Raw genomic sequence first — 11139 nt, 5'->3', positions numbered from 1 at the left:
GGAACCAAACTCACAACCTTGCGCTTGCCAGGCAGGCGCTTTTGCCGCTGAGCTAAATCCCCAGCCCCTGACCTGTTTAATTTCGAAAGTAGGGTATTAGAGTCCCCCTATATTTATTGGTGTCTATCTGTCCTTTTAAATCTAATAATTTTTGGTTTATGAAATTGGATGCATCACCTTATCAGTGCATAGATATTTACCACTGTTATCTGTTTGTTTTGAATTGTTCCCTTTACCAGTATGTAGTGGCCATCTTTGTCTCTTTTTGGCCAATTTTGGATTGAAGCCTACTGTATCTGAAAATAAGATAGCTACTCCTGCTTGTTTTCAGGTTCTGGGTGAATGGAATATTAATTTTACATGCTTTCACTTTCAGTCTGTGTATTTTTGGATGAGGTGTTTCTCCTGTGGGCAGTGTATAGTCACATTTTGTTTTTTTATTCTGCTGGTCTTATCATTTGAATGGACAACTGAGACCATTGACATTAAGAGTTATTATTGTAAAATGATCATTGAATACTCTTATTGCATTATTTTTCTAGTGTTGATTCCTTTTTTTCCCCTTTAACAACTCTCCTAGTTAAATGTTTACTTTCCTTTGAGCTCTTTGGTGCTGGTGGCCTCCCTGTCTTGTCTGGGATTTCTTTAAGTATTTTCTGCAGTGCTGGTTTAGTGGTCATGTATTTCTTTGGGATTTCTTTGTTGTGAAAAGATTTTACTTCTCTGTCAGTCTTGAAGGCTAATTTTGCAGGATATTAAAGTTCAAGTTGACAATTATTTTCTTTTAGGGCTTGAAAAACTTTACTCCAGGCTCTTCTGGCCTTTAAGCTTTGTACTGAGAAAATGACAGTTTTTCTGATGAGCTTACCTTTATAGGTTACTTGCTGTTTTTCTCTTAACAGGTTTAGTATTCTCCTCTTTTGTTGAATTTCTGGAATTTTGATTGTGATACATTGGAGGGAGGTTCTTTTCTGGTCTCTATTTGGAGATCTATATGCTTCTTTTACTTGAATACTAAATAGTCTTCCTAGACTTGGAAACTATTCTGCTATCATGTTAGTGAATAAATTTTTAAATGTTTTGAAGTGTCTTTAAATGTTTTGAGGTGTTTTTTATTCCTATAATTCTGAGGTTTGGTTTTGTTTCCTTTTGTTTGTTATCTAGCAGCCATCAGATCCAGTATGTGTAATGTCGTATTGTTTTTAGGATATCTTTGAGTTTATGATCTACTATATCCACCTCATCTTCTATTTCTTACACTGTCTTCACATTGGTTATATTGGCTACCCATCCATTCCATTAAATTTTTCATATTATTTCTCTTTTGTTTTCTTTTCACATTTTCTAATCCTTTTCTGAAGTAGCTATTCATGTCTCCTATTGTCTTGTTTAACTCAATTTATTATTTGTTTCTTCTTTAAGATTGTCAGACATTTAATTAGCGAAATCCTTTATCTAATTAAATCCTCTTTGAACTTGTTAAACATCTTATACATTTGCTTATGTGTTTATTCTTTCATTTATTCAATCATTTATTTTGAGAAAGGGTCTTGCTATGTAGTGCAGGCCAGCCTGGATTAACTAGGTAGCCCAGGCTGGCCTGGAACTTGCTGCAATCCTCCTGCTTCAGCCTCCTGAGTGTTGGGATTACAGGTGTGTGCCAAAATGCCTGGCTTCTTCAAAAATTTTGACCCTTTGGATTATTTCAGTTCTTTAGCTATAGCTTCCTCTAGTTCAGTATCTGTGATCTCAGCTTTTCAGGAGTTAGGAATTTGGGTGGATGTCTTGATGCCTTGCTTTCTTATGTTCCTATTGCTTTTGTGCTGTGGGTTGAAGATCAGTTAGGGTAGATAAGCAGATAGTACTATTGCAGAGAACACTTTAGTTAGGTTCTGTCACCCTGTGATGTGTCCTTGAGTTTGGTTATGTTTTGATGTTCATGCCCCACTGCATCCTATCTGTGTAATATTTTAAGGGCTTGTTAGTGTCCTATCAGACTTCTTCAGTGCTTAGTCTTATGAGCCAAGACTTGGGACCTTCAAAAAGCGCACTGATAATCTTTTTCTAAAATGTGCCTACATGACCCACCTGTCTTGCTTGGTGCTGGACATTGTACAATGTGTTTATCACTTGAAAGATTTGGTGTTTAAACAAAAGCTTGGTACCCTCCCAAGCTTTTGGGTTCCTGATTGACACCTGAGGTCACAGGCCCCTTCTCAGTCCCTCCCAAATCCAACAACAGAGGCAGTCCTCAGGGAAGAGTGAAATTGCCAGAACTCCAGGGCTTGGTCTCCTCTGATCTTGTGGCTACTGCATGCCAACATACAAAAGCAGCAAATGAACCCACATAAATCCCATCACAGTGGCTCCTCAGGGCTGTAAAAAGGCCATAACATGAGGTTCTGCATACTTTGCTGCCAAACAGGGCTTCTGCAGCAGCTGGCGTGTTTGTGAAGGATTCCAGTAAACAGATCCTGTCAACTGGCACAGCCTGAGTGCCAGTTGTGAAATCCCAGGGGTTTTTTTGCAGAATGAGGAATAGGTAATGCTTCATCAGACTATTTCACAGTCCTCAGAGAGTCCTCCTAGCTCTGTCTTGGGCAGAACTTTGGACCTCAAGGCCAGCCTTTCCAGATCCAGGATCTTGGGTCTGAAGCTGTGAGCCATCTGCAGTACCTTTGTTATTTCAAACTGTCCCTGTGTTATGGTTTGCCTCTGTGTGTCCACTAAAGCATCATGCTGTCATGGGGCAGGCTTTTGGAGTTTGATTGATTATGGATGTGAAAGCTACACCCACCCTGGGGTGCACAGTTTGCATATGTAAGGCAGAGGAAGAGGCTGCTTGCAGCCATTCCTCCCTTTTGTGCTTGTTGCTTTTGCTGTGTTCTGCTGCCATGAGCTGTAGCCCTCTGCCACGTGCCACTCTGCCTTGTAACCTGCCAAGTATGGACTAAAACCTCCACAAACTGTAAGCAAAACATACCTTTCCTTCCTTAATTTTGGGCGTCAGGTATTTTGTCCCAGCAATGAGAGAAAAGTAACCAAGACAGAATTTGGTACCAGGGGAGTGAGGTCATTGCTGTGACTATACCTGACCATGTGGTTTAAGAGCCTTGGGAAATGGCTTGTAGGAAGAGTTTGGAAAGGTTCAGAGATGTCGCCTGAAAGAGTAGAGCTCGAACATCTTTAGCTCTTCTGTTTGGGAGATTCTGGTCAGAGCTCAAAAGTTCAGAAAGCTGATAGAAATCCTGTCAGTAAAGACCGAGTTTGGGAGGTTTCCTTTTGGAAGAAGGACTGCATTGGTTGTTGGACTCCAGACAAATGTGTGTTATGGCTTGGCACAAAGTTTGTCTGCATTTTGCTTGTGTCCAGAGACTTTGCCTAAGACTGAGATTAAGGACAGCAGTGGACTGATTAATCTGGCAAAAGAAATTTCAAGGCAGTCAAATGTTGGGGAAGTGGCATGGCTATTGTTGGGGGCTTTTAGCCAGATTTATATTGACAATCAAGAACAAAGAGCCCAGCAGGATGATTTAAAATGTGAGTTTGGCCAGGAAGGAAGCTCCAGTAAAGCTGTGGACTGCAAAGGTGGAGCTGAGGAGATCTCTCTTGCTGAGAAGGAACAAGAAAATAAAAAAGATGGCCTGAGGGCATCACAAGAAGCACCAAGTCTTCACCCTTTGCAGCCTCAAAACTGCAAAGTTGAAAGTCCTTGCCTTGAGAAGAAAGCCGCTGAGCACCATGTTCCAGAATGGTGGCAGCAGTTACATCAGGTTCCAGAATGGTGGCAGCATAGAGAATTTGTTCCTCAGAATGGGATCCAGAATGCCCAGCAACCCAGTCACTCGACCCCTGTGGCCAAGAGAGAGGAAAGCTTGGCTACTGCTCCAGGTGGCACCAGACCTTGGCATCATCCATGTGGCCCTGGCTTTACATGCATGGAGAATGCAAGAGTTCTGAGGTTTAAGAGGCTTCCACCCAGATTTCAGAAGGCCTGGGAGGCCAGGCAGTGTGCCCCTGAGAGGGAAGTGTGTGAGGCTGTGAGTGTGAAGCAAAAGGTGCCCTGGAGACCTCAGAAGTTTAAAAAAGCCAGGACCGTGGATCTTCTGAGGAAAGCTGCAAGGAGGGAGCAAAGCAGGCCTAAGAGAGAAGCTGTGGAAGCTGTAACCACCAGAAGTGCCATAGGGGTGGACTCTTGCAAACCCTTTGGTGCTCACAATGTGCCACAGATTGCTTCAGATGCTGGTCGTGGAACTACAGTACATAACGTTAGCCCTGCTGGATTTTGGACTTGCTTTGGTCCCAATGTTCTGTGTTACCCTGTTTGTACTTTTGGAATGGTACTGCTTATTTTGTGCCATTGAATGTTGGAAGTGTTTGACTTTTCATTTGTACAGGGGCTCATAGCTAAGAGTTTGCCTTACATCTTAGAGGAGACTTGGGGCTTGATTCTTCAGCAATGCTGAAACTGTTAGGACTTGGGCAACTCTTGCAGATGGACTAAATGCTGTGTGTATAAAGCGATGGGCATGAGTCTTTGGGGGGCCAGTGGTGGAATGTTATGGTTTGTGTCTGTGTGTCCACTAAAGCGTCATGCTGTCATAGGGCAGGCTTTTAGAGTTTGGTTGATTATGGATGTGAGAGCTACACCCACGTTGGGGTGGATAGTTTGCATATGTAAGGCAGAGGAAGAGGCTGCTTGCCACCATTCCTCCCTGTATGCTTGTTGCTTTTTGCTGTGTTCTGCCGCCATGAACTGTAGCCCTCTGCCATGTGCCACTCTGCCTTGTAACCTGCCAAGTATGGACTAAAACCTCCACAAACTGTAAGCAAAATAAACCTTTCCTTCCTTAATTTTGGGCGTCAGGTATTTTGTCCCAGCAATGAGAGAAAAGTAACCAAGACACCCTGTATTGGCCCAGACTGAGTTCCCTTGCCATGACGGAGCCAGAGGAGCACTTGGCCTTTAATTCTGGTCAGTTAACATGTGACAGATCATTTGTAATTGTTGGACACATGCATGTAACCTTTACCATGCCAGGCTCTCAGTGTGTGTGTGTGTGTGTGTGTGTGTGTGTGTGTGTGTTTCCCTCAGCATGCTCTAACTCACTCTTTAAGGTCATTTGTCCCCAATTTCTCTATGGATATGACAGAGCCTTCTTAAGGTGTCAGGGAGGGAGGTCAGCCAGGTATGCGAGAAGAGTTGAAAGTCACAAGGCACAGGTTCTTGTCTTGGTGCTCCATGGAACTGGCCTTTGACCTTGTGAATATATGACAGGCGTGTTCCCAGGGAAGCAGGCTGAACCAGAGCTTTGTGGGCAGGAGGACTGGGAAGCACTCTTAGGATCACACTGCAGGGGCTGAGGAAGCAGGACTGGGAAGAGGAGGAAAAGGAATCATGCTACAGCCACATTAAAGGCCTCGGCCATACCAGGGCAGCTCAAAAAGGGCCTGAATTGCATCAAAGGGTGAGACATTCTGGCTAGTGCATGGAGCAATCTTCTCACACAGGCCACCTCTAGGGCAAGATGCAAGGCCTTAAGCATGGTGGATCTCTTCAGCAAGGGCTGGACAGTGTCACCCACCAGCACTCCCACAGCCCAGGGAATGAGTGCTCCCATACTAAAAGGGAAGGGTAGGGCTGGGGAGCATCCATAGTGTGCAGTTCAGCAGATATCCCCCATCCATTTTCTAACCCATAAGATGAGTGGTCAGGGTGAGCTCTTGGTCCCTTCCAGCCCCAGGGCCCCAGGATTCCAACAGCCATCCCCCTCTTCCTACCCCGCCCTCTTCCTCTCCAGCTGTATATAAAACATCCTGCCACTCCTGGCTGCCTCCACGGACTCCTCATTGACTGTAACACAAATTCCTGAGGGGACTCCAAGGCCGTCTGTGATGGAGCCCCTACCCATGCCTTGAGCCTCCTTCCTCGTTACTCACTCTCCATGGCGAATCACGTTTCTGTTGCGTCTCCCCTGAACACGCTGCTCTGCTTGCTCTGCTCTTTCAGTAATGATGTGTGTTATATGCATTCATGAGCAGGATGGAGGCAAGCCTGGGTTGGAATCCAGGTCTTGCTTCATAAGCTGTGCAGTGTTAGACAGCTCACTTAAGCTCTGTGAGGCTGTTTCTTTGTCTGAAAAAAAAGGTGTGTTTTTAATATGGTTGTTATAAAAAGCAAAGATGATAACAAGGGCCTAGTAGAGCACTAAATGTGAGTAGTCTTCCTTTGTCCCTCTGTGGAAATAGCTGAACCTAAATAATGAAAAATAGAATGAATAAATGTTGTGCCTTTTTTTTGCTAGTCCTTAACTCAAAAAAAAAAAATGAAGTCACTGAGAGCTTTGTCCAGTGCCAAATAAACCCCCAATCCATATTCAAGCTGTTTCCTGGTGTCTCTCACCGGCTAAGGCCCCTCTGCCCCAGTCATAAGAACACAGAAGCTTTTCTCTTCCCTTCGGCAGGCAGTATCAGTCAGCATCCCCATGTGTTTGGAAATGTACATTCTCACCCACTGCAGCCCAGGCCTGGTGATTAGAAACTCCTCTGGGGTGGTGCAGAGGTGAAAGACCTTGCCTTGAGGAAAAAGCCGCAGAGCAGCATATTCCAGAATGGCAGTGGCTACCATACCAGGTTCCAGAATGGCGGTGGCATAGAGAATTTGTTCCTCACAATTGGATTCAGAGTGCCCAGCGATCCAGGCACTCAACCCCTATGGCCAAGAGAGAGGAAAGCTTGGCAGCAGACCTTGGCATCATCCACTTGGTGCTGGTTTTAGGTGCAAACAGAATGCAAGAGTTCTGAAGTTAAAAAGATTTTCACCTTGATTTCAGAAGAAGGCTTGGGAGGCCAGGCATTGTGTCTCTGGGAGGGCGGTGTATGAAGCTGTGAGTGTGAAGCAAAAGGTGCAGTGGAGACCTCAGAAGTTTGGAAAAGCCAGCAATGTGGATTGTCTAAAAAAGATACAAGGAGGAAGCAAAGTGGGCCCAAGAAAGAACCTGTGGGAGCTGTAACCACTCAAAGTGCCAGAGGGGTGGACTCATGCAAGCCCTTTAGAGCTCACAGTGTGCCACAGATTGCTTCAGATGCTGGACATGGAACTACAGGACATAATGTTAGCACTGCTGGATGTTGGACTTGCTTTGGTCCCAATGCTCTGTATCCCCCTGTTTGTACCTTTTGGAATGGTAATGTTTATTTTGTGCCTTTGAATGTTGGAAGTGTTTAACTTTTCATTTGTATGGGGGCTTGTAACTAAAGAGTTTGCCTTACATCTTGGAGGAGACTTGGGCCTTGGACTTTTCAACTCTTACAGAGGAACTAAATGCCTTTTGCATAATGGGATGTGCATGAGTCTTTGAGGCGGGGAAGTGTTATGGTTCTAATATAATATAATGTCTTTGTATCTGGAAAATCGTTTAAAGAAATGTGTCTGGTTGCCAAGTTGACAAGGGGTGGATTGTTATGGTTGATACATTGTGTCAACTTGGGAAGTCTAGAGGTTTGGCTAAGTGACTAAGCAGTTCTGCATCTTGGGGTGAAAAGGACATGCCCTTACTCTTCTGGGATGTTGTTCATTGTGTCAATTTGAGAAGTTTAGAAGGTAAAGTGTTTGACTCAGTAGGGAGCCAGGGTGCTTACTTTGTATGCATCCTGAGCCTGTGTAAAAGGAGGGCATGGAGATTATGTGAGTACTACATGCCCCCTGGGTGGGGGTAGCCTACTTACAATATAAGGGAGGGAAAGAGGCTTGCTCTGCTCTGCCACTCCTCCCTTTTGCTCTTGTTGCTTTGCTGATCTAAAGCCATGAACTATTGCACTCTGCCATGTGCCACTTTGCCTTACAGCCAGCCAAGTATGGACTGAAACCTCCACAAATTATAAGCTAAATAAACCTTTCCTTCATTTTGAGTGTTGGGTATTTTGTCTCAGCAATGAGAACAAGTAACCAAGACAATTAGTTACCACAGTTTGTCAGGGTTTAGACTGTGCTTGATTCTCTTGTTATTGCTAATTGTATTACTTTAGCCAGGATATCGTAGCTGTTGTAATCAGTTCTTCTTCTTTGTATGACAACACTATGACTATCTGGGGTCATAACCATCACCATAGTCCAGAACCAAAATACCAGGTGCTGACTCAAACAGATCACCAAGGAAGGAAAACACCTTAGAATCATGACAGACTTCTCAACACAGACCATCAAGTCCAGAAGAGCTTGGAGTGAAGTATTTCAGGTCCTGGAAAAAAAAAATAACTTCAAACCCTGCAAAGCTATTGTTCAAAATTGATGGAGAAATAAGATACTTCCATGACAAAGATCAACTGAAGAGATTCATGAGCACCAAACCAATCCTACAGAGTACTGAAAGATATTCTACAAAGAGATAAAAATGACTACAATCTCAAGACCAACAATAGAAGAGAAGGACCAAGCAAGATAAGCAATTAAACAGAGGGGGAAAGTACAGAACCAACAGTGGGAAAATAACATGAGAAGGATAAGTCAATACATATCATTAATAACCATTAATGTAAATCACTTCAATTCACCAATCAAAAGAAACAGACTGGCAGAGTGGATTAAGAAACAAAATCCAACAATGTGCTATATATGAGAAACACATTTAAGCCAGGAATGGTGGTGCATGGCTGTAATCCCAGCACTCAGGAGGCTGAGGCAGGAGGATAGTCATGAGTCTGAGACGAGCCTGGTCTACAAAGTGAGCTCAAAGGCAGCCTGAGCAGCATAGTGACAGCCTGTCTCAAAAAGACAAAAAAAAAAAAAATCAAATTAAATGCATAGACTGAAAGTCAAGGAATGGAAAACAATACTTCATAGGACAGGAACCCAGAAAAAAACAGGAGTAGCTATTCTGCTTGCAGACAAGGTGAACTTCAAACCAATAATGATGATAAGACATAAAGTCACTATATTCTTGTTAGGGGAAAACTGCAAGAGGAAGAGATAACAGTCATAAATATATATGCACCAAATGTAGGAGCACCCAATTATATAAGGCAAATTTTAACAGACATGAAAAATCAAACAAGTAATAATACAACTGCAACAGGGGATTTTGACACCCCATTGTCACAAAGAAATAGTTCAAGCAGATAAAAAATGAGCAAACAAATAACAGACCTAAAAAAAACGTGTGAACAGACTTAGTAGACCCTTACAGAGTATTCCACCCAACAACATTAGAATACACATTCTTCTCAGCTGCACATGGGACATGCTCTAAAATAGACCACATGCTGGCACACAGAACATGCTTAAGTAAATGCAAAGGAATTGAAATTATCCAATGCATATTATTGGACTATAGTGCAATGAAACTGGAAATAAATGATAAAAAGAAATAGCAAAAACTCCATAAACATATGGAAATTAAATAACACCCTCCTGAACAACCAAGGCGTCACAGAAGAAATTAGAGTAGAAATTAAATACTTTGTACAATCAACAAAAATATGATACAAATTACTGTAACTTGTGGGATGCAAAGAAAGCAATCCTCAGAGGGAAATTTATAGAACTGGATTCTCACATCAGGAAAACAGAACAAACTCAAATAAACAACCTTATGTTACACTTCAAACTTCTAGAAAAAGAAGAACAAATTGATCCCAAAGCCTGAAGAAGAGAGGAAATTATAAAGATCAGAGCAGAAATTAATGCAATGGAAACTAAGAACACAATACAAAGAAGTAATGAATCAAAGAGTTTGTTCTTTGAGTAACTAAGTAAAATTGATAAACCCCAAGGCAACCTTATCAAAAAAGAAAAAAAAAAAAAACTCAAATCCAAGCAATAAGGAATGAAAGGGGTGATATCACTGCAGATCCTGCAGAAATTCAGAAGATCATCACTACCATCAATACTTTGAAAATCTTTACTCTCATCAGATGGAAAACACAGAAGAAATGGACTGATTCCTAGATACATATGAGTTACCAAAGCCTAATCAAGAAGATATAAAAACCTTGGATAACCCAATATCAGCTAATGAAATTGAAAACATAGTAAAAAACTTGCCAATAAAAAAGCCCGTGTTCTGATGGATTCACAGCTGATTTCTACAAGAAATTTAGAGAAGATGTAATATCAATTTTTCTCAAACTCTTTAAAGAAACAGAAAGGGAAACAATTCTCCCAAACTCATTCCTGGAGGCAAGTATTACTCTGATACTAAAACCAGAGAAAGAACTTACCAGAAAAGAGAACTATAGGTCAATCTCCATAATGAACATAGATGTAAAAATTCTCAATAAAATACTAGCTAATAGAATGCAACAAATCTTCAAAAAGATAATACACCATAACGAAGAGGGATTCATCCCAGGAATGCAGGGATGGTTCAGTATACACAAATCAATCAATGTAATACATCATATAAATAGAGCTAAAGACAACAATCACATAATCACCTCAATAGATGCAAAAAAAAAGCTTTTCATAAAGTCCAACACTTATTCATGATAAAAACCCTACCAAAAATTGGCATAGGTGGACATTACCTCAATCTGATAAAAGCCATCTATGACAAACCAACAGCCAACATCATACTAAATGGACAAAAACTGAAAGCTTTCACTTTAAAATCAGGAATAAGACAAAGATGTCCACTGTCACCACTCCTATTCAATATAGCTCTGGAGACACTAGCCAGAGCAATTAGACAAGAGAGAGAAATAAAAGGAAAAAAGATAGGAAAGGAAAAAGTGAAATTATCTTTATTCAGAGATGACATGATGCTCTACATAGAAGATCCCAAAAACTCCAGCAAAGACTCCTGGAATTAATCAATAAATTCTGTAGCATAGCTGGATACAAAGTCGACACTCAAATATCAATAGCATTCCTGTAGACAAACAACAAATTTACTGAGAGAAAATAAGGGAAACAATACCTTTCACACTGGCATCCAAAAATTGAAATACTTAGGAATTTAACAAAAGAATTAAAAGATCTTTACAGTGAAAATTCAGTACTCTGAAAAAAGAGATTGAAGAGGATTTCAAAAAAAATGGAAAGATATTCCTTGCTCATGAATAGGAAGAACCAACATTGTGAATATGGTCATACTCCCAAAATTGTTATACAGATTCAATGCAATTCTGATTAATATACCA

The sequence above is a fragment of the Chinchilla lanigera genome, unplaced genomic scaffold, assembly GCF_000276665.1.
Source record: "Chinchilla lanigera isolate Chin_1 unplaced genomic scaffold, ChiLan1.0 scaffold00089, whole genome shotgun sequence".
Taxonomy (NCBI): domain Eukaryota; kingdom Metazoa; phylum Chordata; class Mammalia; order Rodentia; family Chinchillidae; genus Chinchilla; species Chinchilla lanigera.
The sequence above is the reverse complement of the archived record's forward strand: the minus strand, read 5'-3'. Positions refer to the sequence as shown.